Source organism: Condylura cristata, unplaced genomic scaffold (assembly GCF_000260355.1).
Source record: "Condylura cristata isolate star-nosed mole 26May11 unplaced genomic scaffold, ConCri1.0 scaffold00009, whole genome shotgun sequence".
NCBI classification, from domain to species: domain Eukaryota; kingdom Metazoa; phylum Chordata; class Mammalia; order Eulipotyphla; family Talpidae; genus Condylura; species Condylura cristata.
This window is the reverse complement of record NW_004567110.1, coordinates 28,843,912-28,871,665: the sequence shown is the minus strand read 5'-3', so window position 1 is coordinate 28,871,665 and position 27,754 is coordinate 28,843,912. Positions and strand designations below refer to the sequence as shown.

General features: G+C 38.2%; 1 protein-coding gene across 1 annotated transcript in view; it reads left to right on the top strand.

Moving 5' to 3' along the window:
* The first annotated feature begins 69 nt into the window (after nucleotides 1–69).
* The window catches only part of CPQ (carboxypeptidase Q), a 233,789-nt gene continuing 206,104 nt past the window's right edge, over nucleotides 70–27,754 (top strand). The window contains exon 1 of the mRNA XM_012722824.1: nucleotides 70–151. The gene's annotated coding sequence lies outside the window, so the exon portion shown is untranslated. The remainder of the gene's footprint in view (nucleotides 152–27,754) is intronic.

The window sequence follows — 27,754 nt, the reverse complement described above, 5'->3', positions numbered from 1 at the left end:
CCCCGCCTCTCCGCTCCGCGGCGCTGTGGGCAGGGCCACGGTCACCGGGCGGCGGGAAGAGGCCCGGGCGTTTCGGGGTGTGGCCACCGCTACCCTGAGGCTGGGCTGCCTGCCGGGCCCTGGGCTCGACCGCCGCCAAGGGCCTGAACAGGTGCGTTCGCCGCCCACCCGCTATGCCCGTGGGTGGCTGGCAGAGGCCCCGCTTCTCTGCCGCTGGCTGAGGTCGGGGCGGGCCCGGGGGCGTGGGGGAATGGACTTCCTAAGTCGTTCATTTGCAGGAGTTATTGACAGACGGGACTGAAAAGCCACTGGAAGATAGGTTTCTGTGCGAGGGAGACTCCGGGCCCAGAAATAGGGAAGCCCTGGGACAGAGGATGCCGCCTGCGTGAGCAGGCAGTTACCCGCCTGTTGACCAGGGTTCGGGTGGCCTTACATCTCGCTTTTCTAAGGGCCCTGGGACTTTCCTCTCCCAGCATTTGGAACAGATTCTTGGTTGCCCTGACCCTGGGTGCTTTAGCTGGGCTTCCTTGAGGCTCTTTTGGCTGTTTACCTTTAGGCCCTACTCACACTCTACTCATCATGTACTCAGTATACAATAGTCTCTTGAATAATTGAGTGGGTGCCTGTGAGGTAGAGTAAGTGAATGAGTATATGAGAAGTAGAACTGAATGAAGGAATATGCAGACAGATATAAACTTATAACAAATGGAAACACGTGCCTACTATGCTTGTCTTCTGGGAGTTTCCCCAAAAGTGGTGTGACTGTTCCACTGTTGTAAATGGAATCAGACTTGTGTCTGCTAAAAAGATGTTCTATGCTGTTTTTAAAGGTAATAATCACCAGAATCACTGCACTCCCTTACATTTCCATTTTAGGTAGATTTGGGTATATGTGTTACTTAGAACAAAATATTGCTAGATTTTTTTCTGGCTGGTATTTTATTTTCTACTTTGGACTTTAGAGAATCACTGTCGTTATACTATTATTCAATGTATTTCTGAAAGATAAGGGAGAACCGAAAGGAAAAACTACATGATTCTGCTTTTAGTAACTTGCTTGTAAAATCAGGCTTGTTTCAGTTCAGGATTGTGAAGAATCTCTTCTGTTTATCTGAGGTAGGTGTTAGCTGATTTGTGGGTGACTGAAGAAGAATATAGTCAGGAGAGAAAAAGAGACTAGGTGTATGCAGGCCCTGTGGAAGTTACAGGAGTTGAAACTGCTTTAATAGGTTGGTCGCTGCATTAGCTATACATTTTCAGATCTCAGTTCAGGAAAATCTGGATGAGTTTGTACTTGTCACTTGATTTCTTTAGGTCTCAATTTCTTAATCTCCAGGACGAAGGAGGTGAAGTGCTCCCCCTTCCTAACTTACAGTGTTTTCTTTTATCAGTAGTGAAAGATCAAATCGCAAGTGATTTTATGGTGTTCTGCTTATGTGGGCTGCTGTCCTTGGGATTCTGTAGAACTTGCCCCTACTTTGCAAATTGAAGCTCATTCCTTTTTCTCTCCATAACTGCTACAAAAGAACCTGGGAGCTCCAAAGTTGAATAATAGACTATGGACTTGGTGGGGACAAAGGAGAAATTATTCTGCATTGCCACAGGCTCCCAGTCCTGAGTCTAACTTGTTTCCAATGCAACCCAGCTTGACAATGCCATATATTTCCAGTATATCCAGGGAATCGTATCACTATTAATTTGCATGAACTTGAGATTAGTTATCATAGATCACATTATATCGGAGCTAGAAGGTCTTTGGAGATTTTAAAAAGGCACTTAAAAAGTCATTTTATGTACATATTAAAATATTTTTTGCATGCTACATTTAACAAAAACAAAGACCCAAATGTGTTAAGTGAAATAAAATTAATGTTGCCTACTTCAGTTATCATGGGATAAGTGGAGTCAAAGGTGGTACTTGGTGGGAAAAAAATGGCTTTTCTTGAACTCTTCCAAGGAGCCAGTTATGTATTGTTCACCTTTGAAGAACAAACCACTCCTTCACCTTTTTAGAGGTGTCACCCCCATCTTCACGGTGAAGAGTACTCAGGTACCAGAATGATTTCCAATGTCATGAATCTGACATCCTCACTAGGAGGTTGGTGGGAATGAGGTCAAGGTAAGCCACCCTACTTGGCTTATAACTGAACATATGCATGTTCTTGCTTTATTACTTTTCTGGCTTCAACTTTCATCCTGGTAGCTTAGTTTAGATGGCACTATTAGTAGAACATGCCCATCAAGTAGGACATATAAGCCACTTAAGCCTTTCCCTTTTTCTCTGTTTCTGTATAAATGAACTTTTTTTTTTTTTTTAATTTCTCTCTCCATGTCTGCTTTTGGGTCTTGTGCAGAGTTATTAAGCACAGGTAAGGACTCATACCCAGGTTACCCTGCTTTTCAGGTCCCTTGGCCTTGTCCTGTAACATTCAGACACAAAATATAACAAAGCTATTATATATGGGGCACTGGCCTTGTAACAAACACTGTAATATTTACTTATTGACCCATGTTACCTTCACTGTAAGTCTAAGAGTTATTGTAATACCTATTCAGTCTTCGTAATTATAAGAAACGCTTAGAGGGCCCTTCCTGGTGGCGCAGCGGGTTAAAGCACAGCACAAAGAAGGTTAAGCCACTTTCGCATGAGTTTGATCCCCACCTGCCCCGGAGGTGATCCACATGGCATGGCAGACCTCTCCTGGACTGCCCACTGCTCCCCTCAGCAGTGTACTTTGTTGATCTGCCTGTTCTGCTCCCTGCTCTGTCTCTGGTGAATCCTCTCACCCTCCACATCTCTGGCCTGTACCCCAATTCTGTACGAATAAATAAAATAAATCTTAAAAAGAAAAGAAAAGAAACGCTTAGAATATGGAAGTCAGGTACTGATAGCACAGACAGATGAAGTGAGGTTTTCAGAAAGACAGACAATCATCACTAGGAAAGTCTGTTATGTTCAAGTGTGGTATCTGTGTGTGTTCATAGATATGTATTCACATATATAAACTTAGGGTACTGGGGATAAATGTATCTAGAGATGGGATGGTTAAGACTACTGAGAATTGGTGGTCACTTAATTTTGAAAAGTTTTGAATTCTGTTGGGACTTGGATACTTTGACCTACATGCACATGCCTCCTAGTTTTACTCATGTTCAGATTTACCTATTCAGGGAATATAAAATGGGTAGCATTAAGAGCTGTCATCTATGAGTGGCCCTTAGGCCTTTGAAATGAATTCCAAGCAATGTTGTTTCTTGAGCTAACCTCAGGTCCTTGGTTACCTCCTTCTTTACCTGACTGACAAGTCCTAAAGTAGACAAAGTCCACTGCCTACTCCCCTGTAATCCAGGAGAAGAATACATGAGAGAGTTTCTAGCACACTTAGAATTAATTGACAAGAGCAGAGGAGGGAAAGAGAGGCCCATAAAATAAGTAGAAAATTATTTTGTTTCTTCTTTGTCAGTCAAGTTTAGCTCCATGGGAGGTAGAGACCAATTGCTGCTGCCTGAAAAAGTGAGAGCAGAATGCCAGCTTGATTTAACTTAGGAGTCTGAAACTTTTCTGGCCTGAAGGCTGCTGATAGAATAGAACTTCCCATTGCTCACAGTATTACGGGGGAAAAAAAAAATTAAAGCAACAATTTTTATTACTCACCCTGGAGCTAGAGCTTTAAAATGTACTTTCTGCTCCTCAAACCCTCCCTAAACCACTCAGCTTTTAAAAACAAAAACCAATTCATATGTTTGCTACAGTCATTATTGGTCCTTTCTATTTATTCCTGGGTCCTGTTTCTTAAAAACAACTAAGAAGTGTGACAGATACACTTCTAGGTCTCTAGCATTTCTTTAGTTATTTTATTAAGCCTTTATTAATTTCAGTAACATTATTGAGTGTGTGCTCTATGCTGATAAAGATGATTGAAATACTGAGGTTAAGTAGGAAAGTAACCCATTCACAAATAATTACGCCATCGGGTGATGTGGAAGTAGTAGCCATTCATTTTCCCAGGAAGGAAATGTGGTTAGGGCTAAGGAAGACATCATAGATCAGGTGAATTTTGAATGGATTTTGAAAGCTAAAGGCCAGGAAGTGGGAGAGCAGCACTTCAAGCAGGGAGGATGACTTAGGGAATTAAAAGGAGATGAGAATGAGCACCACATTGCCCTGAGTGAGGGGTGGATGGTGGGGGCGTGGGGAGGGGAGATGGTTACGTGGTGGTAGAAGAATGGTCTTGTGAGGCCGGGGCTAGAGGATGCAGGTCCTTGAAGGCCATGTTGATTAGAGTTTATCACAACCTAAATAATATTTGTAAGAGGATTTTTTTTAAGCTAAATTTTTAAGAAGAGAAGTGCTATGATTGCATTTTCTTTAGAAAATATCTCCAGAAATAATGTTTTTAAGGAACTGGCCAGGGAAAAGACAGGAGGCCAGAACAAAAAATAATGTTGTTGCTATAGTCCAAATGAATTAGAATAAGGGTCTAGGCCATGTAGGTTTGAGAGAGATTGAGAAGACAGAGAGTGTAGGATTTAATGGCTAGCTGGATATGGGAAATAAGGTTGGAAATTATTCTGAGATTTTAGAGTTGCTTGACTGGGTGAATGGAGCTATCATTAACAAGGATAGTAAATTAACAAGGATAGTAAATGTAAGAGAAGGGAAAGATTTTGGGAGAAAGAAAGGGAGTAAAAGGAGATAACGGGAATACCCAGAGGAGACCCCCAGGATACAGTCGTGACTGCAGCTGTGTTGTGATATCATACAGTAGACGCCTGCCAGACTTCATGACAGGCCTTCAGTCTAAAGAGACAGCCATTTGATAAGTCATATAGAAAGGAGGAAACAGCCACCTTAGATGTGACTAATAGCCATTACATCATATTTCAGGTGAATTTCTTGAAATTCTAATTTTTATGTAAGGTCCAGTGAAAGAAGTAGGTTGCATACTCAAACAATGAGGAGTTATTATAAGCTACAAAGAGAAAGTAGAATAGGGTGCCACAGACGGGAATGGCTCAAAGGAGCAAAGATAAGTAAATGGCAGGAGAGTAGCTGAGAGGATGATTGCAAAAGATACAGGTATAGGCAGATTTGGAGTACAGAGGAGAAATCTGAGCCTGTTCTTCCAAATCATTGTACTTAGTTAATGGTAAGAATACCACAAGCTTTGATTTCTCATCTTATTCAGTTTGTCAGGAAGAGACAAATGAGAGATTGTTCAGAGGTGCTGGGCAGAGGTTTTGATCTAATTTTTCAGAGAAAGTATTGGGAGATTTTGAACTAAGGGAAAAATAACAGAGGCACAGTAAGATAAAATGAAAAGGATAATGATTAGGAGGAATTTTCAGAAAATTTAATGAATAACACATAGTTTCTAACAAAGAAAAAGGCAGATGATGTAGTGTTCTCTTAGTGTTGTGGTATTAGCCTTGCTTGGAAAAAAAGAATATGTTCACGTAACACCTTTTATTTAAAAATAATTATTTTACACTAGATTGTTACATGATTGTTAAAAGTAGGTGTGGCCAGACTCCATTATCTTTTCTTGTATAAACTAAAACCTGGCTATTATGGAGACTGTAGGCTACCTCAGATCCCATGACTGGCAGGAACGCAAACCTTCTGCCTTTTATCGGTTGTACCAGGGCCTTATTTTGCTTTTATAGTGTGTCCCCGCTAACTCCTCCCCACTTATGAAAATGTAAAAGTGAAGCAGACCCCGTTGCAAGGCCAACGAAACTAGTTCTCTGAGGGGAGGAAGCAGTGACAGAGAGGATCCTTAGCACTACTCTGATATGTGCAGTGGGAATGATGATGAAGGGTTGTATAATAGTGGGCATTTCTGTGAAGATCAAATGACATTTTCATTGCAGTTAGTCCACAACATAAAGCAAACTTATGATTAAATCTTCTAAGAAGCAGGTAACTCTTTTGTAATGTGAAGCAATCAACCTTTAATATAATTTCTGGATAAATTCAGACTTCCAAATGTGGGATTCTCTTAATGCAAGGAAGTTTCCTTCATATTATACATGAAGATTTTTTAAATTTGAATAACAAATATGAAGATGGGAATCTTGAATTGGATCCCCCAGTCATTAGAGACAATTTAAAACATTTTCAGTTATAAATTGCAGTGAAATCCTTCTACTTACCTTTACTATTTAGGAAGCACCTATAACTAGAACATTAATTGGGGTGAAGCTCAACTGGAAAATAGGCAAACAAGCCCAACAATGGCACTGCCATTGGGACCCTGAAGAAAATGTCCTCAATGTAAGATACCTCATACTGTACTGATGCAAGGAGACCAGAACTCTTATGGGCCTTAAGCTCTACATCTTTCTAAAGTAAAACCAAGTATAATGCAAAGCAAAAACCCTGCACTAGATCTAGAGGTATTCTGTATTGCTTAAAGGTAAACACTTTAAGAAAGAAGAATTGGGACTTTTTCAATGAGTCAAACATTTAAAAATACTTATCCTCAAAATATATAAAGGCCTTGTAAGAGGCCTTATGGTCTGTCACTGAAGTGATGAATCATGTATACAAAAGCCAAATGAGAACACTCAAAAGACAAGTGGTAAAATATGAATAATATAATTAATGAGGTTGACAATTCATAAAGGTGACTAGGGATAGAGGAGGTTTCCATAATATGGTATCATTAACACTAATCAAATAATATAATCGTTAACAGTCATCTGTCACTAAACACATGGCTATGTTCTGGAAAGCGTCATTATTCAATTTTGTCATAATGTGAATTTCAAGGCGTATACTTACTCAAATGCGGATGGTACAGCTTACTACAAACCTTGGATGGTATAGCCTACTATAAACCTAGATCATGAGGCAGATCTATGAATATTTCAAGAAACCTCTATACTATTTCCATAGGGGTGAAACTCCACATCCCTACCAATATTATATAAGAATTTCTATTTCTCTACAACCTTGCCAATATTTGCTTCTGGTTTTATTGATATGGGCCATTTTCACAGACATTGTGGTGCTATTTTGTTGTAGTTTTGGTTTGCATTTCCCTGATGATAAGTGATAATGAATATTTTTTTCATGTGCCTGTTGGTTATCCGTATGTCTTCTTTGGAGAAATGTCTATTTGTTTCTTCTGTCCAGTTTTTGGTTGGGTTGTTTGTTGAGTTACATGACTTCTTTGTAGATCTTGGATTTTAGTCCCTTGTTGGATGTATTATGTGCATATACTATTTTCTCCCATTTGATAGGATGTCTTTTTCTTTTAATAATTGTTAAGCTGTGCAGAAGTCTTTTAGTTTGATGTAGTTCCATTTGTTCATTTTTGCTTTTGATACCATTGCTATTGGAGTCAAGTCTCCAAAGAATCTCTGAAGCCAGAGTATTTTGCTACATTTTCTTCTATGGATTTTATGATTTCAGGTCTTACACCCAAGCCTTTAATCCACTTTTGAGCTATGTTTTTTGTTTGGCGTGAGATAGTGGTCTAGTTTCTTTCTTCTGCATATGGCTTTCCAATATTTCTCATACTAGTATAATTTTTCTAATGCCATATTTAAATCCAAAGTATACTCACAGCTCTTTGTCATAGATTACCTGTCCATATAATTGAGGGTTTATTTTCTGGGCTCCCAGTACCAATCTGTTGATCTGTGTATTTTTAGTCCAATACCATACTGTTTAGATTGCTGTAGCTTTGTAGTATAGTTTGATGTCTGGGAGTGTGATACCTCCAGTTGACTGTTTGTTTTTCAGAATTTCTTTGTCTCTTCAGTGTCTTTTGTGGTTACATGTAAATTTCAATAACATTTTTTTCTATTTCTTTGAAGAGTGTCATTGAAATTTTGATAGGTATTGCATTAAATCTGTATATTGCTTTGAGTAAGATACCCATTATAACAATGTTAGTTCTTCTAGTCATTAATAAATCTCCAGTGCTCTTGTGCTTACAAGAGCTTTTGGGGGAGCTCCTGAATATTTCTGCTCCCCTGCTTAATCATTTCTATCCTTGCTCTACTCAAACCCCTGATTGTCACTTGGTTGGCCAGGCAGAATCTTATAAACCGTCTTATTTTCCACACTGTCTTAAGACTTGGATCACAGCCTGGATCATATTACTTCCTTTTTTTTTTAAAGGTCTACATTTTAAGATTTTGTCTGTGAAATAAAGTCTAAATTCCTAGTATGGCTTTAAGATACTTAAAGCCCAGGCATGAAATATATAGGTGCTTTACTGGTAATTTTACCTACTGTATTAGTTTGTTAGTGATGCCATGATAAATTGCCATAAGCTGGGTGGCTTGAACATCAGAAATTAATTTTCTCACACTTCTGGATGCTGGAAGTCAATGATGAAGATGCCAGCAGATGTGATTTCTTCTAAGATTTCTTACCTTCACTTGCAATGACCATCTAGTCACTATTTCTTTAGTCCTTTTTTCTTCACACACACACACACACACACACACACACATCCCTGTTGTCTCTATGTATTCAAATAGCCCCTTACAAGGAAACCAGTCAGGATGTACTAGAAGCCATCCATATGGCTTCATTTTAACTTGACTATCTCTTTAATGGTCCTATCTCTAGTACATGTTCTGAAGTAATAGGACTTAAGCATCTAGCTTTTGGGGAGGACATCATTCAGCCCATAAAATTCAGCCCTCTAGCCCTTCATGTATTTTGTACTCACAAGTGAAGATTGCATCATGTCATTGAGTGCACATCCTCTGTGGCCTAGGAACATTTTTGAAATGCGCATTCCTGAGTCTTATTCTACACTGTAACTCTAAATTATTCAGTTGGGAATGGGACTGGGACTATGTACAATGTGTGCGTGTGTGTTTACATTTTTCCTTAGTATATTATAATACTTCATCTTCCCTAGATCTTATACCATGTCTGGGGAACTTACTATAAATTCATACCTTTCCTCATGGCTTTCTCTAGCTAGAAATAATCTTCCTAATCAAAAGCTGTGAAGGTTCACTAATCTTAGGCTAGAAATACCCTCTTCTCTGCTATTTCTTCTCTATTCTTGCCAGTGATAATTTTGTAATACATTTTCATCATTTTATTGTAAGTACTTGAGAATTTATTTCCTTTTGTATGACAGTCATTTGCCTTCCTTGTTCACTAGCTTCCTGAGGCCAATTGTTATATATTCTGTATTTCTTCTGGATATCTGAAACAGTTGCAATTGCTTTGAACATAGTATGCAATTATAAAGGTAGTATGAATTAATGAATGAACTCATTGATATGTGTTAATAATTTTCTTACACAATGGAGACCATTGGGTAAAATGGGTGTCAGAATTCTTGACTTAAATATTCTTGAAATTATATATAAACAATATTCTTAATATTTATTTCCAATTTAGAATTTGCTCATTGAAATGTTTACTTTGAAGCAAATAGTTGATAATAGAAGACAATGTGAAGGCATCATAGCATCTTTTTTTTTTATTTTACAAAAGTTTATTTTTACATCATTTTGTACATTTTTTTTCCATCTCAATTGTAATCCCCATGGGTTTCCCATCACCAAGTCACCCGTGTGCCATCACCATAATCCCATGCATTTCCCTCCTCCCCTGTTTTTGATCCCATTCCCCACTCCACCCCCGCAAAATGTCTCTGGTATATGGTTGTTTATTATTTTTGTTATTTTCTCACCTGGTCCATTATACTCCTGCTAGGCATCATAGCATCTATCTTTTCCTGCATTGCATGTTTCAGGATAGAGTATGGATGGTCTAATTCTTAAAGATGAATGGATTTCCTCAATGTCCATATGTAGTATATTCTTTTTCATTCTGCCAGTCAAGAACATCTTCATTGTACTGGCATGTTAAGGTGGACTTATCTGTTTTCTCTTGGCTCAACGAATAGCATGTAATTCTTGAAATAATTATGTCAGCTAAGGCTCAGTTTCTGAACAGAGATCTAGAACCTAGCATTTCCTGTTAGTTTTCCCAAAACTATTAAAACCTCAACCCTATACTCTCTGGACATTCTAGAGGAGTAATCACCTCAAAATAATATCTCCAAAGCCTCTTCTGAACCAGGGAAGGCAGTAATGGAGATTGGCAGGGGAAGGACTGATGTCTACCCAGGAAGGAAGAAGAACTGTGCTGTGAAAACACAGAGGAGCCATTGGATGTGGAAATTTACAAGGCTCAGAGAGCCCTGAAACATCTTTAGAAGCTGAGCCCAGCAGAATAATGGGAGGCTGTGTGCTGGCTTGGCATTGGATCCTGTCTGGCACAAACTATACTGTAAACAACCCTTCAAACATTTGCATCTGCATACATGACATTAGCTTCTGAAAATGTCCAATTAAACACTTGTCAATGGAAGAAATGTTTGTTTCCTCAGTTGACCTGGTGTCAGCCTGCCTTTTTGAAGGGAAGTAGTTTCAGCTGATACTGTTGTACACGCTTCCTTTCTGGACCTGATCTTGTCCTTCTTGTTCAGACAGAATTCTTCTTGAATGCCATGGAGACTGTGCCAAGCTGTGGACCATGGAATTAGGTTAGGCAACTAAAGAAATATATCCAGGCTGTGAGCACTTTTCAAAGTGGAAGAAAAGCTACCTAGAGCTTTGGTTTCTTATACACATTTCTAAACCCTTTAGTGTCTGCAAAATTATAAAAGTGATAGCACCTGAAAAAAGAAAAGATCAGTGCTGATATTTTTTATCATTATCAATTATATTATTCTGTCATTATCAATTATATTATTTTATCAATACCAATTATATTATTGACATAATTATCAATATAACAAACAATTAGGATAATTTTATAATTTAAAACTGTATTACTTAAACATTTCAACAAAAACATTTTAAGTATTAACAGTGTTTTTGTGTGTGTATGTATATGGTATGTTTATGTGTCCCCATCCAGTTGATAGACACAGAAACGTTCAACTAAGTAACTGTGATTGATAGTGTATTGTAAGACTTTTTTTAAAGATTTATTTATTTATGCATACAGAACTGAGGAACAGGCCAGAGGTGCGAGGATTCACCAGAGACGATGTGGGGAGCAGAACAGGCAGATGTACTAAAATACACTGCTGAGGGGAGCACTGGGCGAGACAGGAGAGGTCTGCCATGCCATGTGGTCACCTCCTGAATGGGGATCGGTTTCATGCCGAAGTGGTTTTAGTTTCTTAGTTTTGGGCTTTAACCTGCTGCATCACCAGGGAGGGCCCTGTATTGTAAGTTTTAGATACGATATTAAAACAGAGGAAGACAGAAGGGAAGTAAGGGAGAATTTAGATTATTTGGAAAAATTCAAGTGTATAAGGAAATGACTTCAAGCTAATTTCCTAATTCTACTTACCCTAGTTACCTAATCTATAAGATGGGGATGTAGTATCAAAAACATAAAAGGTTGTCAGTAGTAAATAAAATGATCTATGCAGATTGTTTATTATATCCAGTAACACTTGCCATGTTGTAAATGCTCAAAAATGTTAGCTAATCATGAAATATTAGCTTTTTTGACTGGGATATGAACTGAGGAGAGAAATTTAAAAAATTAGAAATCTATAGGTAGAGAATTTGGCTTTGGAAAGAGGGTGGGTAATTTTTCCATCGGGCCATGAAGTTCCCCATGATAAAGAGATAAAGGAATAGATAAAGTTTTGCAGTTAGAATTAATAAATCTGAGGCAGTTCATGGTTATAATATGGTCTTGGTTGTACAGATGAGTAGAACTTTTATTGAGTGTGAGGGGGGCTTGGGTATAATTTGGGGCTAAAGGAGAATGGAAAAACTTTATAGCAGCTGCTCTAGGGCAACTTGATAGGGGTCAGCTGATGATAAATATAAGTGTTGCCAAGCAATGCAGAGGACCCAGCTGAGATCAGATGGTCTCAGATTTTAGTGGAGACATTTGGCATGATTCAGTAAATGTTGATGGTGGTCTGATGCATATTGGAGCAAGCACAGAGAAAATTCAAAATTAGTTTTGAGGAATAGGCAAGGGAGGTGAGGGGGAAAGGCAAAGGTATTCCAAGGTGCTAATGGAAAGCATTGTCAGAATCACTAACAACAACTAGCATTGTAAGCCAAATTAATCTAAATGGTGGGTGGGGTGTAGAAGTACAGACAGGCTGGAGCTGAGGAGGTATTACCGCTAGTCGGGCAGCTATAACAGTGTCTTAGTGTGGGTGGTGTATGGTGTATACGCAAAAGAAATTTATTCTCACAGTTGTGGAGGCTGGAAGTTTGAGATCAGAGTGCTGGCAAGATCATTTTTCAGTTTTCAGACTTGTCTTGTATTGCTTATTCACACGGCAGAAAAAGAATGCGAGAGCTCTCTGCTGTCCCTTTCATAAGGCACTGTTCCTATTTACGAAGGCTCCACTCTCATGATCTAATTACCTCCTAAAGACCCCTACCTCCCTATAACATCAATTTAGGGTTAGGATTTACACATATTAATTTTTATTATGGAACACAGTTTATTATAGGAGGCTTCTCACTTGGACAGCCAACATCGTTCTATCTGTAACTCTGCTGCAGATACTGAAGGAAGGGGATAAAGGATGCGGTAAGCACAACTCGCTTTAAAGCTCAAAAGCACGCATTGAATTCCTACTATATGGTGGGTGGATGAATCATATGGCTGTGATATTTCTCCTCTATAACTATAAGCCAAGTAATATAATCTTCAATTTAGATTGAGGCAAACTTTGGGGGAGGTAGAAGAAGGTGGTAGGAATCATAGGAAAGGACATTGATCATAGCCTCTGACAAGTAGAGCTGGGTCAGGAAGAGCGTCCCGGAAAAGATGGCGCCCAAACTGACTCAGCGTAGAATGGGGGCGAATAATGGCAGAGAGAGGCAGAAACAGGGAAGAGGCCGACTTAGCTAGGAAGATCAGGAAAGATTTCTGGTCTGGCAGAATGGAGATGGGTTGTGTAGGTATGGTTGCTAAGTGAGAGAAGTAAAGAAGACCTGAATTAAAGAGGTAGTGGTTTTATTTATAGGGACAGAAGCAAACAATGATGAGATTTATTGGCAGATTGAATATATGGGAGAATGGATAGGTGATTTAGTACTTTGGGGTCTGAATGAGTAGAGATTATTATGGTTTCATTAACAGAAAAAAGAAAATCTTTCTAGTTAAAAGATTTTGGGGGAAGGTGATATGTTTGGAGATGTTGAACTGGAACATGTCGTTATAAATGAAAGCAGTGCAACTAAAAAGATCAAATCAACACAGGAATTTAACTTTCCTATCTGCAAAGTGTAGCGGTCCATTGGGTTTTAGTCATGGATGGGTCCAGGGTCCAAATGACATGTGCCCATCTCTATGCTTGTCTTTATCTTTTGACTCAGCCTTTCCTGCTTGGTTTAATCCCACATATAGACTATCAGTATATGTCAGACAAAATGGGTGCCCAAAGCTCCAGACTCACATCATAGCAGTCCCAGTGGAAACAGCTTTTATTTGCAACACATATATATGTCTAAAAAACACATTTTATTGGGCCCTCCCTGGTGGTGCAGTGGGTTAAATAAAGCGCAGCACTAAGAAGTTAAAGCCACTTCAGCATGAATTCGATCCCTGCCCTGGTACAGCCAGCTGCTCCCCTCAGCAGTGTATTTTGTCAGTCAACCTGTTCTACTCCTCACTCTGTCTCTGGTGAATCTTCTCACTGCCCCTGCACCTCTGGCTTGTACCCTAGACCTGTAGGATAAATAAGTAAATCTTTAAAAAATACATTTTATTATGATTCTGGTAAGGCAAGATCAACAGATCAGAAATGATTGCCATGGAAAAGAAAGCTTGTTATAGTTCCCAAGAACTATATGTCATGCAGGAGCAAATGGGGAGACATCATGGTCAGTTAGGGTGCAGTAGTGAAAGGAAACTTAAAAGTTGGGCAAGAGATTAGTGTGATTTTGGTGAGAAAGAATGGTTGCGCAGTCAGCAGGTCTGGGATTGGTTAGCTTGAGGAATTTCAGCAGGCTCTGAGGGTTAGTTCTGTTCCAAGCTGTCTAGTACCTGGCCCTGGTTTGGTTAGGTTAAAGGAATATTGACTTGTCATGTGAGTGTTAGAGAGAGGAAGTGGCTGGAGGGTATCGACTTAGAATTGGTTGGCTTGTATATTAAAGAAATTTTCAAAGGGAAAATTTAGAATTAACCAACCCTGGGGGAAGAAATCACTGTCATATTACAGTTTACAAAGATTTCTTTTAAGCATTTTACCATTTAAGCTACCAAATGTCTAATGAAGATAAGGAAAGTGAAGTAATTTAAATCCAGAGCTTTAGATATTCACCCTTATGCTAAGTGCACACCTTTCTCTCTATAACATGTTCAAATAACTGGAGCTTTTGGGGGGAGAGGCATACCTGACATCAAAAATGAAGAAAATATAGTTAATATTCCTCTATGTATGTATTTGTAGCTGTGCCCATATTTATATTTAAAACTATATCTGACTATAGATCTGTGTGCCATGGAAGATTCTGATTGGCCTTGCTTGGGTCATTCTATCTTTGTAATAAGGAGGAAGGAATGGTAACGTTACTGACAGCCAACCTAGATCAGAGAATGGGTATCAGGGAAGATAACTTTAATGAACAAGAAAACAGAAAATGGGAAAGTAGACTAGGAAGCCACAAATTATAGCTGTTGTTTTCTGTGACAGGTGTCTGTAGTTATTGTGGTTGGGCTGACCAGGTAGCAGTTCTAATGGTCTCCAGGCCACTGGGATTCAGGAAGGTTAGGTGTTTTGTTTTGGTTTTAACAGCATTCATTGCACAATATGCAATTCTCCCTGACTTGAGGCTTTTCTTTTGTCCTGTCTTTCTACAAGCCTATAGTGTTCTCCAAACTCGGTGTCCAAAAGTAAATTCATGTTTTCCAATTCCCTTGACTTAGGTACCAGTGTTTTCCTTAAAGTTTACAACAAAAATCCTAGTTTTATCTATGATACCCTTCCTCTCCCCTCTATGAAGACATCTCTCTTCTTTAGAAACAGCACCTAGATCTACTGCTTTCTTACCTATATTTGCTGCTGCCTTTCTAGGTAGGATCTTCATCACCTTTCCTTTTAATTCATATTTCTTAATATGTCAAACTTATTTACTTGGGGGAAACAATCTCTTCATTTTTGATGTCAGGATGCCTCTCCCCCCAAAAGCTCCAGTTATTTGAACATGTTATAGGGAGAAAGGTGTGCACTTAAGCATAAGGGTGAATATCTAAAGCTCTGGATTTAAATTACTTCACTTTCGTTATCTTCATTTCATTAGACATTTGGTAGCTTAAATGGTAAAATGCTTAAAAAGTCTTTGTAAACTGTTAATATGATGGTGATTTCTTTATTTCTCAACCTATACTGTATGAATCTCAGTCTTTTCAGACTCTAATTTTAGTTTCATCTCCTCTTTCTGAGTGAATACCTCGGTATTCAGAAACAAACCAGTTTGTTTCTATCTTTGTGTTGTTCTATACTGTTCGCAAACTAGAACTGCCCTTATCTTTCCTTTCCTCCTTTCTTAAATCTTAGACATCATTTGAAGCTTGAGTCAAGTCCTCATTTTTAAAGAAATTACTTTTCAGTTATCTAAATAACTCATATTTATTTCACTTCATTTCTACTCTGATTACTTAATCTTTAATTTTTTGCACAATATATTATTTTATACCTCTGAAGGCAGAATCCTGATGAATCCTTTTATATCAGGCACTGCCTGGGCATATAGTTTTAAAATAAATAGTTGCTGATTGGCTAATCATTAATTGGGAAAAAGTGCTAATGTGAAATAATCGCACTTTTGATATACTCTCTGAGTTTCTTTTTTACCCCATGGGAAGAAATAATTGTGAATTGATTAGACTGACAGATGCTAAAACAATTTAGCCCAATTTAACAAACCCTACTGAGTTCTGGAACATATGGGCAAGTGCTGAATAAATGTTCATTTGTTCACTTAATTCAGTCAATAATTACTTATTGACTATCCACTAGTTACCCCCTACTCCACCACTGTTATTGTAATACATGTATACTATTATGTATTCATACACTGAGAACCCAAACATGAATCCAATATGATGTTTGTTCTCAATTTGCTTTACTTACCTGACAAATGATGGCACCATTTGATGACTACAAGGCTTTATGGAAAAGTAAATAATGTTATTTGACACATAGAACATAAAGTAATTCATTCTGAGTTGGATAGTTCAGGAGAGGATTCACAGGGAGATAGCATTCAGAAACAATATGAAGATGCAGGAGGTAGCATTGACACTCAGGTTTGACTTGTGAAATTTTGTATTTTACATGGTGTGTTATTAATAATAGCACACTACTAGAAAGTTTTCATATCTGTGAAGATGGATTAGATGTATATTTTTCTGTTTATCCCACTAAGTCCAACTATATGTATATGTATTTGTGTGTGTATGTGTATGTGTATATGTATATATAACTTTGAAGGTGGAAAGAAGTAGGGAAACCAACCAGGGATGTTAAGACTTGAGCTCCCTAGGTTTTTTTTTTGCTTTAGATTTTTCAGACTTGAGCTGAAGAAGCCTGTACCTTGTAAATAGCAGAGAATACAGACACAGAAATAATGTCCCAACAAAAACCTGCTTTCTTCTCCAGTCAAAGGACCAGACAAGAAATAGTCTCATACTTTCAGAAAGTAACAACTTTATGCCTGCTAAACTACAGGAAAAAAGTGACCCCATAGTGATTATGCCAACAAAAACTAGGTAGGTAGCTTAGATTTCTACCTTAAATAAGAGTGTAGCATGGTATCCTCATAGAGAGGAGAGCCTTCAGGGAACCAGGCCTTTCACACCCACCAACTATTAATGCGCTTCCTGACTCCCACCCACATGTGTGGACTAGAGACCATGTGGGAACTTGGACTGGCAGCCCAAGTGGTAATAATGCATGTCTCTCCTTCTCTGTTGGCAAAGTACCAGAGGTCTTATTGTGAAGAGGCAGAATTTTCACCACAGCCAGCTATAATGAGATCATTCAATGAGATCAAACAATGTAGTGACATTGGTTGTGGAGGCTGATGAGTATTTGATACTTCCGCTTTCACTATGAGTTTATAAGAAGAGCCCCCACTTTGAGTACCAGTGGAGGTCAAATGAGGAATCTGGACTGCTACCTCCTCTAGCACTGATAAAACACTAACTCCCACCATTTCTCCTAATGTTATCAGAGAAAACCAGTTAATATAAAATGTTCAAAGAAGATCCAGAATTATATGACATATATAAAAATGTCTGTGTTTTATCAGAAAATCACTTGTTATAACAACAGAATCAAGGGTGCTCAAACTGGATGAAAAGAAAACATACAGATGCCTACAGCAAAATGACTGAGCTTTTAGTTATTTGGCAGACTTCAAAGCAATTAGATAGAAATATTTAAATGAGCAATTACAAATATGTATGAAATTATTGAAAGAAATAGAAAATCTCAGCAAAGAAGTAAAATATATAAAAGGAACCAAGTGGGAACCAAACAACATGCTTCTTAATATTACACAGGTCAGGCCCTCCCTGGTGGCACAGAGGGTTAAAGCACAGCACTAAGAAGCTAAAACCACTTCCTCATGAGTTTGATCCCCACCTGCCCTGGAGGTGACCACATGGCGTGGCACCACGGGGTGGACCCGCTCGCTGCTCCCCTCAGCAGTGTACTTCGTCGATCTGCCTGTTCTGCTCCCCACTCTGTCTCTGGTGAAGCCTCTTGCCACCCCTGAGCCTCTGGCCTGTACCCCAGTTCTGTATGCACAAATAAATAAATCCTAAAAAAAAATATTACACAGGTCAAAGTGGAACTCTCAAGGGAAATTTAAAAAAAATACACAGAAGGAAATAAAAATGAAATGTGTCAAAATTTGTGAGACAAGGATAAATTAGTCTTGAGAAGATTTATAAGAGTAAACACAATCATTATAAGAAGAGGGAAAGGCTAATATTAATCTAAGGTCTCACTTCAAGAAGCTAGTAATAAAAACTAAAAATATATCCTAGTCATGAAGGTATAACAGAGTAAAATAAGTGAAACTGAATGCAGAAAAACAGTAGAGTAAGTCAATAAAACAAAGAGTTGCTTTTTTGAAAAATAATGAAATTGGTAACTCTCTAGCAAGACTGCTAAAGAAGATAAAAGAGAAGAAACAACATCAGGAATGAAACAGAAAATCAGATATCAAGAGGTTAAAAAGGGACTGCAACAAACAACTCTACATCCATCAGTTTGATCACATAAATGAAACAGACCAATTCTTAAATAACACAAAATACCCTAATTCATACAATTTGAAATAAATCACATGAATAGTCCCATGACTATTAAGAAAGTTGAATTTGTAACTGTTGATAACTGCTTTATTTACAGTTGCAGACTGGAAACAGCCTACGTGTCCTTTAATGTATGAATGGTTAAACAAACTGTGATGTATCCATAATGTGGAATATTACTGAGCAATAAAAATGAACAGACTGTTGATACTGACAATGGCCAGGATGAAAAACATGAATCATAAAGTCCATACAGAACTGGGGTACAGGCCACAGATGTGGAGGGTGAGAGGATTCACCAGGGACAGAGTGGGGAGCAGAATAGGCAGATCGACCAAGTACATTGCTGGGGGGAGCAGTGGGCGGGGTCAGGAGAGGTCTGCCACACCATGTGGATCTCCTCCGGGGCAGGCGGGGATCGAACTCATGAGGAATTGTCCCAAGCTTCTTAGTGCAGTGCTTTAACCCGCTGTGCCACCAGGGAGGGCCCCACTATATTATTTTTTTAATAACATTTTTTTAAAGGGACAAAATTATAGAAATGGAGAAGAGATTAGTGTTCGCTAGGCTTTAAGGGGCAGGTTGTAGTTATAAAGGGTGGGAGGAAGAATGAGTGTGGCTATAAGACGGCAGCTTGAGGAATGCTTGGTTTGATGGTATTGTTCTTTATTCAGTATCTGAACTATGTCAGTAGCATTTCCTTGGTTCTGGAATTGGTACTATAGTTTTGCAAGATGTTGTGTTGGAGGAAACTGGATAAAGGATGCATGAACTCTCTCTGTATTCTTTCTTGTAGCTATCTACCACAATATAGAAAATAGTTGTGTAATTTAATAGAAATAGAAAAATACAAACTGTGATTAAATCTTGCTGTGCTTTAGTGTAACTTCCTTTCCTCTCATTGATAATCTTAAATCATTTTTGTCAACTGGTGATACACTAGCGTACAAGTTCTAATTTCTTGCATTGAACTCAGCATTATGGTGACTAAAACTATTAAGACTATAATTACATAGGCATATGATTTAGAGTGTGAGTGAATGAGTATGCTTATGTGTGAACAGCTTGTGTAAGTATGTCTAAGGGAGTGGACATAACTCTTCTTTCAGTATTTCTGATGTTTCATTATAAATTCTAAGAGCTATAGTGTTGAGTGGCATTTGTAATCCTATTCAGCTTTTAATTTGCCAAGAATATCCTCTCTCAGAATATGTAGCTTCACTACAGTGCTAACTATTATATTGCGAAATTCATGTGCAAAACAAAAGAAAAACAAATGGCCTAACTAAGGTTTGGCAGCTGCAACAAGGAACCTATCAATTTGAGGTTTGTTGACATGCATTACATTTAAGAGTATTCTTCCAAGTAATTCTAGTGCTTGGAATGAAGAATCATATGAGGAATCTGCAACTCATTTCCAAAAATTGGGATGAAAAGACAAGTCTTGGCAACTTTTCCTTGGGTTGAATGTATGAAGCATATGAAATTTTAGCATTTAGATTCTTCACTAATTATCAGTTAATTTGCTTGTTGAATCTCTTTGAAGAACTATTTTCACATGTATTTGAATTTGAGGAAAAAATTACAACTTGGAACCAACCAAGTTTTAGCTAGAGCAATAGTTAACTAATATTTTTTTCAAGGGTCTGACCCTATTGGGTCTCATGGCTTAGAGGAATTCTTATAGATTTAGGTGAAATAGATTTCTGCTTTTATTAGATAATGGTCTCTGTGTAATATCCAGCACCAGTTTACTGTGCAGTAAAAATGAAACCAAAAAGGAGGCAAAAATAAAACTTCATGGACATCTTAGCTGCTGGAGTACAGGTCAGAAAGCTGAATCCTTGGCAGGGCTGCTCCTCAGTGATACTCCAAGGACCTGTGACTGTCCTCTGGGGCATCTGCCCAGTTCTGTTCAGCAGCCCTGGCATCTAACATGTGCCCAACATTATTCTAAGTACTAGGGAATACAGCAGTGAGGAACCATGAAAATCCCTGCCTTCAAGGGGCTTCTGAGCCCTAAAAAGGAAAAGTATGTTAAGTGCATGTTATTATAGTGTGTTTGGAAGTGAGATATTCTATGCAGAAAAAATAATGCAAGGGAGGAGGAAAAGGATTGCTAAAATGGGGAGTCATGCACTTTTTTTTACAGGCTAGTCTAAGAAAGTTTCCCTGAGGAGTGAATTTTAAGCAAAATCTTGAAGATGCTGTGTCTGCTCTGGGTAAGAATTCTAAGCACTGGGAACAAGGAGGCCAGGTAACCTGCACAGCAGGAAGACAAGTAGGGGAAAGTCCTAATGAACAGGTGCCTGTGGGCCATCCTCAGGACTGGAGCTCTTCCTCCGAGGGAGACGGGGAGGCAATCGAGGCTCTGAGCAGGCAGACAGGACCATTTGACCTGGTAGCTTTAGTATGAGAAACACGTTGCTTCGTTAGTGAGGAAGAGGGTCACATACTATATTGAAGCAATTCTCATAAAATGCTAAGTTAGGATGGTGACTGGGAAAAAGGCGGTTAGAATAAAAGGAAAAAAAAAACACTTTGCAATTCTATTACTTTAAAAAAAGAAGAAGTAGAGGAGTGGGAGACAGTCTTGGAATAGGATGTCTTATTTTTAAAATAACTGCTGAACTAGAAACAATAAAACTGAACATAGGAGATCTATTTTAGTAACTAATGCAATTTATCAACCATTATCAAAGTATCATAAAATTTTCAACCTCATGAAATAGCCATCACAGCTTGGGTTCATCCCACAGGAAAGACCCATTGGAAATAGAGGAGGAAAGGAGTCAGAGAAGTAGACAAGATTGAAGTGCTTATATTTTTGGAACTTTTTGTCCTTAATGACACTTGCTTAAAATCCCTTTGTAGGGTTATCATGACTGTTTAATAAATATGTTCATTCACATCTTGTTAAAATCATATTGACATGGCCACATGAGTTTAGTATGGTTTTGTAATCTCTAAGACTTTGTTATGTAAGTAAACTTTTATATTATGCCAGTTAATGCTACTAAGGATATAAGTTTCCTTAAGAAATGCTTGTGAATAAAAACTAACACACCTGGCTAAGAATTACTGGATTTCACATTTCTCTAGCTAAAGGTCTGTCAACACATATGTTACAGGCACATATTTTCAGGGCAACTTGGCATAGCTTAATAAAGAATAAAGAGATTCAAACAAAGTATGAACAAAATCTTCCTTTTGTTTGAAGGATACATTCCTTTCATACCCTGACAGAGCTACATCTTATCATATGGGGATTCTTGATTTCTTTTTTTAAGTAAAATAAGAGGTGCCTTTGAAAAGCAGTTTAGCTTTGGATGTAAAGGTAGAAAAAAAATCTTTTTGATGTTTGGCAATATATTTATTTAAGAACAGAAATGATTTAAAGGACTTTTTAAACAGAACAGTGGTGTCTATTATTTTTTTCCTCCCAGAGATTATAATCACTCTGAAATGGAAAGACATCCGATAGATACCCTTAGTGGTTGAGTTTATCCAGCTTGTCCCTGGAACTAAACAAGAGTAACTATAAAGGTGACACCCTCTTTGGAAGAATAGACATTAAGTGAGTCAGATCAAAGAAGCTATCTACAAAAGACTATAACATTTTTATAGTTTTTGAGGTAAGGTGTACAAGTGGAAGCACACTGAAAAGGGTGTACAGTGAGATGTAAGTTTCCTCTCCCCCTTTCCTCCAAGCCCTTGGGGTATGCGCTGCAGAGGCACCCCTATTCTCAGAGGCCCCCTGGTATTATCACTTTCTTGTGTGTATTTTCCCAAGGAGCCTATTTTTTCTTTTTGTAGTTAAGTAGTAGCTTACTATACATTTCGTTCTTACCTTGCTTTGTTCTCCTGACACTTTATCTTGGAGGCTGCTTAATATTTGTACCTAGAAAGCATTCTTTTTAATAGCATCATGCTCTACCTCATGGAGGTACCGTAATTCAGTTAGTATATTATACGGAGACATTTAGATTTCCCAAATTTTTGCTTTTACAATTTTTGCTTTGTTCCTTGTGTGTAGATCAATTTTGTTCTGCATAGGATAATTTCTGGAAGACGGATTTTTGTGTTAAAAAGCACATGCATATTGTAGACTATGCTCCATGGAGGTTGTATACTCCCAGCAATAACATGTAATTGTCTCTTATTTCTCTGTTCTCTTCTGAAGATGTGTACCGAACCTTATCATCTCTAACAGTCTGCTGGAAGGAAATGCTGTTTTTGTTTGCATTTTTATCATTAATGATATTGGACATCTTTTCCTAAGTTTAATAGTCATTTGTATTTTTTGTGAATTTTCTACATGTGCATGTGTGTGTTTATCTTTTTGAAAACCTTATTGGTCTTAGTGATGTGTGAGTTTTCATAATAAATTCATGAATTTAGTCCAGTGTTTTATGATCTGTACATATTTTACCTAGCTTTCTAGTCAATTGTCTTATTTTTGGTTGTCTTGACTTTTTTTTTTCTGCTTTGAAGAACTTTTTATTTCCTGTTCTGTGGATTTACTTCTATTTGTATTAGTTAAATTTATCAAACATCTATGGATTTTTAGTTCTGTGACATAATTATGAAATCATTGCTTTGAAATTATTTTTAAAATCTTTTTATTTTCTTATAATACTTTAATGGCTTTTATGTTTAAGTCTTTGATCTTATCTGGGATTTATTTTGGCATAAAAGTTAATTATTTTTTTTCCCATTTAGTTATCAGGGTTTTGTTTTTATATCACTTACTGAATGGTTCACTATTCCCTATGTGATTCAAGTTCATTTATCACATTTAAAATTTCTAACTGTACTTGAATCTGTTTCTGGAATTTCTGTTCTGTTTCACTGATCTTTTTGCCTATTTACAAACCTGTGGCTCAACATTTAAAATATTAAAACATTACATTAGACTGTAATAGTGTAATGTTATAGTGACAATCCCTGATCATTTATTTTCTTTTTATCAGAATGTTCCTGATTCTTCTTATTTTTCCTGTGAACTCAGAAAAACTTATCTAGTTTCGGACAGTACCAAGTGTGTATTTATAAGTGTGATCATGTAAATTTATAGAATAACCTAGGGAGATGTATCTTTAAAATGCTGAGTTTTTCCTAACAATAAATATGCTTTTATTTGTTCAGTTCTTGTCTGTCCTTTAGTGACACTTAACAGTTTTCTTCATATGGATTTGTATATATTTTTATTGCACATTTGTTACTTATATTATGCTTATGTTTATTCACTTTACTAAATTCCCTTAGTGTTTACAGTATTTCATTTGATTCTTTTATGTTGTCAGGTACATAATAATGTTGACTGGAAACAGTCATTTTACCTTATCCGTTTAAATTTTATTCTTCTATGCAGGTGTTTGATTCCATCATCTGATTTTCACATATATCATTTTTTGCTGTAATCAATAAAACATTATTTTTGCTCTAATTATTTTGACCTTGGTTATTTTCATTCTGATTTCTTTTCTCACTTGTGCCCTTCATAATCTTTACTTCATCTTCAGCAGTATCTTCCTACTATCTTTGGGGCACCTCTACTGTGATCCTCATGTCTCTGGTGGTTTTATTTTCTCTTCTCTTTGCCAGCAAATCATCTCTTCCTCTTGCCTGACCTTATTTCACCCAACCATTTGCATATTTATGTACTTTGAAATTTTTTATAGAGACATTTTCTTTCTTTTTTATTATTATTATTTTTAAAGATTTATTTATTTATGCACACAGAACTGGGGTACAGGCCAGAGATGCAGGGGTGGTGAGAGGATTCACCAGAGACAGAGTGGGGAGCAGAACAGGCAGATGGATGAAGTACACTGATGAGGGGAATCAGCGGGTGGGTCAGGAGAGGTCTGCCGTGCCATGTGGGTCACTTCTGGGGCAGATGGGGCTCAAACTCATGCAGAAGTTGCTTTAGCTTCTCAGTGCTGTGCTTTAACCCGCTGTGCCACCAGGGAGGGCCCAGAGACATTTTCTTACTTTGGGTTTCATAGAATTTTGTTTGACCACAGTTTTACCTGTTCTGTGGTCACAGTTTGGGATGTCACTTTTTTTTCTATTCCATTTTCTTCTTTTGTTGTTTTCATCTGTACTTTTCTCTCTTTTGTACTTAGCTCATAATGAAGCATGCCTTTCTGGATTAACCATTTTCACATGGCTTGTTAGGAAGTGGGACCAAGGTTGTGTTCCAGGCTAATTGCCCTTTGATACGAAGGTTTAAGTGTGTGAATTTTTTTACCTTTGACTTTCTTCCTTAACTTTTTGCTGCAGCCTTCTAAAAAGCATGGTTTGTACATGTGATTTGCTATTTATTCCCAGCCACCTGCTTCTTTTGAGCCAAGTTTTGTCCAAGAAAAATGCTGCCAGCTCATACACTTACTACAAACAAGAGGTGGTTAGTTTTTCCTATGAGATTGTGGCACTTTTTCTTCCAACATCTTCCCACCATCCTGTTTGAGCTATACCAAACGTGTCTCACACAGGGGACTCATGTGTTCACCTTTTTGGTGATTTAGTTGGTGGTTTGTTCAGCTTTTCATGGATTAGGAAAGACTAACCTACAGTTCACATTTCTTGGTCACCATATAACTTCTTGTTCTCACAACATAGATATGTTTCAAGAAACACAAAATAAAATGCCCTGCTAGAAGCTCACACCCCCAGTCCAGGATGTAACCTGGAATTTTTCTAGCCAAGATCCCTGTGTATGACTTCTTTATATGTCTTCTTTAAATTTAACCACAGTGTCTATTTTGTATACAGCAGCATCTGGGGGAGTATTTTAATGGTGGAAGAGTAAATTCTCAGGAGCTGGTTGTATTAGTTTTCTGGGGGCTGTCATAATACATTACCATATAGCTGGTAAGTTAAAGTAACAGAAATGTCTTCCGTCACAGTGCTGGTAGACAAGTCCAAAGCCTAGAGGCTGTGTTTCCTCTGGAGGCTCCCACACTTTGCATTCATCTTCACATATTTTCTCCTCCGTGTTCTGTGCCTTCTTCTCTTGTCTCTTGTAATACTTGTCATTAAAATTAAGTCTCACTAGGTAGTTTGGGATAATCTCATTTCAGTACTTTTAACTTAACTATATCCACCAAGGCCTTTTCTCAAATAGGCCCTATTCATAGGCTCTAGGTGTTGTAATGTGTACATAACTTTTGGGGACTACCATCTTACCCACTATACTGGTGTTTTTTTGTGTGTATGTGCATTACCTCCGTTTTTAAGTTCAAGAAGTGTTCATGAAGCACCACCTGCATATATCCTATGTGTCTCAGAGTACTAACTGTCACTATCTGGATAATTCGTATTACTACCAGGATTGCCAGAGTTCCTCAAGATGTTTTTAATGTAATTGAGGACTCAAGAATTACTATCTTTAAGCAATTATACAAGATGAAGCAAATAAAAAAAAAAGAAGAGTCATCTTGGTAACTTGAAAGAAAATTCCATTGCTGGGAAAATGGTTTCTCCTCAGATGATGGGTGAGAGTTAAGCCTGGATCATATTCTGTTTGAAGAATGCAAGATGTTGATTTGTCATGTGCAATGCTGTGATCCTGGGTAATATAGTAAACTCTTCCTGATTACTCCACAAATATCAGTAACACTGTAGAAATCACAATAAAAAAAGGTTGATTCCTTTTGGAAACCAATGAAGGGGCTGGTATTTATTAAAATTTGTACAACGTATAATTAAATGCAAGCCTGTGATATTATTACATGACCTTGTCATTTCGGATAAGAGCAGGGTCTCTGGTTGGAATTGCCTCTGGAAAATGGCTCTCATGCTGATCTTACAAACAGATTACCATATGGTTGAGAAAGGGGCTTTCAGCTAGCAAGAAGGACATTGGTAAAGGCAGGAATGTACCTAGGACAAGCTTGAAATTACAGGTGAATAGCCTGATCCGGCTAGACTGCTACAGGCTTTGAGTAGAAGTACAAGACTACAGACTTGCTTATAAGTGAATAATAGGACTATCCTAAATAAAGTTGTAATTTTTTTAAAGATTTATTTATTTGTGCATACAGAACTGGGGTACAGGCCGGAGGCTCAGGGGCAGTGAGAGGCTTCCCCAGAGACAGAGCGGGGAACAGAACAGGCAGATCGACGAAGTACACTGCTGAGGGGAGCAGTGGGCGGGTCAGGAGAGGTCTGCCACGCCGTGTGGTCACCTCTGGGGCAGGCGGGAATCGAATTCATGCGGAAGTGGCTTTAGCTTCTTAGTGCTGTGCTTTAACCCACTGTGCCACCAGGGAGGGCCATAAAGTTGTAATTCTTAATAAAGGGTGAGTCTTCCACAGCCTCTGAGTTTTTAACATATGCCACAGTTATGAGCACATTCATTTTGTAGTAAGACTTACCCTTAACAAGTTTGAGAGCATGGATTGAGAGAAAGAAGGAGCCAGCGAAGAGCCTGTTAATTCAGAGAAAAAACCACCAGAGGTACGAGAACCAGGTGATGTTGAAGCTAAAGTAGGAGAAAATTTTGAGAACTGTGGCTTGGACAATAAAACCACAGAGGGGGGTCAAGATGAATATCAGGAACTTGAAGTTCCGGATCTTTATAGCATATTCCAGCATTGTCGGTGTGTGATTGGCTGAAGAATTGAAAGCCCCATGTTAGGGAATGAGGAAGGAGAGATATAAGAAAATGGAGCCATACTGAGAGTGGGGCAGGAAATGGAAGAAGGAAATGAGTATGAAGTCTAGTGTCTGGGCCACTGAATGTTATCAGGCAGCAAAGATTTGTGCCCACCATATGAAAGGGTAGAAGAAGCAGTTAAATGAATGAGAGATGTAAGAGAGAGCAGGGTCATGATACTGGTGAAGGTGGACAGAGTCTGCATGAGGGTTCCAGTTGGGCTGTTTGCTGCCGGGATGAAGGCTGCTCTACCTCTGGAGGTCTCCTTCAATAGCTACCAAGTGGGAGAAGCTGAGAAAGGAAAATAGAGCTTTGACCCCTGAAGCAAGCCAATAAGGAGACTGAGCTGTATTTGATGTTCAGGAGAGGTCAAATGTTTTAGGGGTTATGAATTCTTGCAGAGAATAGAGACTAGGGAAGATAATCAGGGGAAATGTGAATTGCATTCTTCTGATGACTTAAGTTTTGATGCAAGAATAATTGAGTTAAAAAAATTGTATTTGCAGAGGGAACAGTCAAAGACGTGCCTTGACAGACACAGCCAATCATGATAGTGCAGTTGAGGGGAAAGGACCATGGTGGCTAGGAGAGCCTGTGCCCAGTCTGACCAGGACAGCCCTCCTCGGTGCCTGTGACTGGCACCATGTGGGAATGCACAGCCAGTGTTGCCCATTGTTTGTTTGCCAAACCAAATGGACCTTACGTCAAGTATACCTAAGACTCAGCAGTAACTTTATTTATTTTATTTTTTTATTTTTAAAGATTTATTTATTTATGCA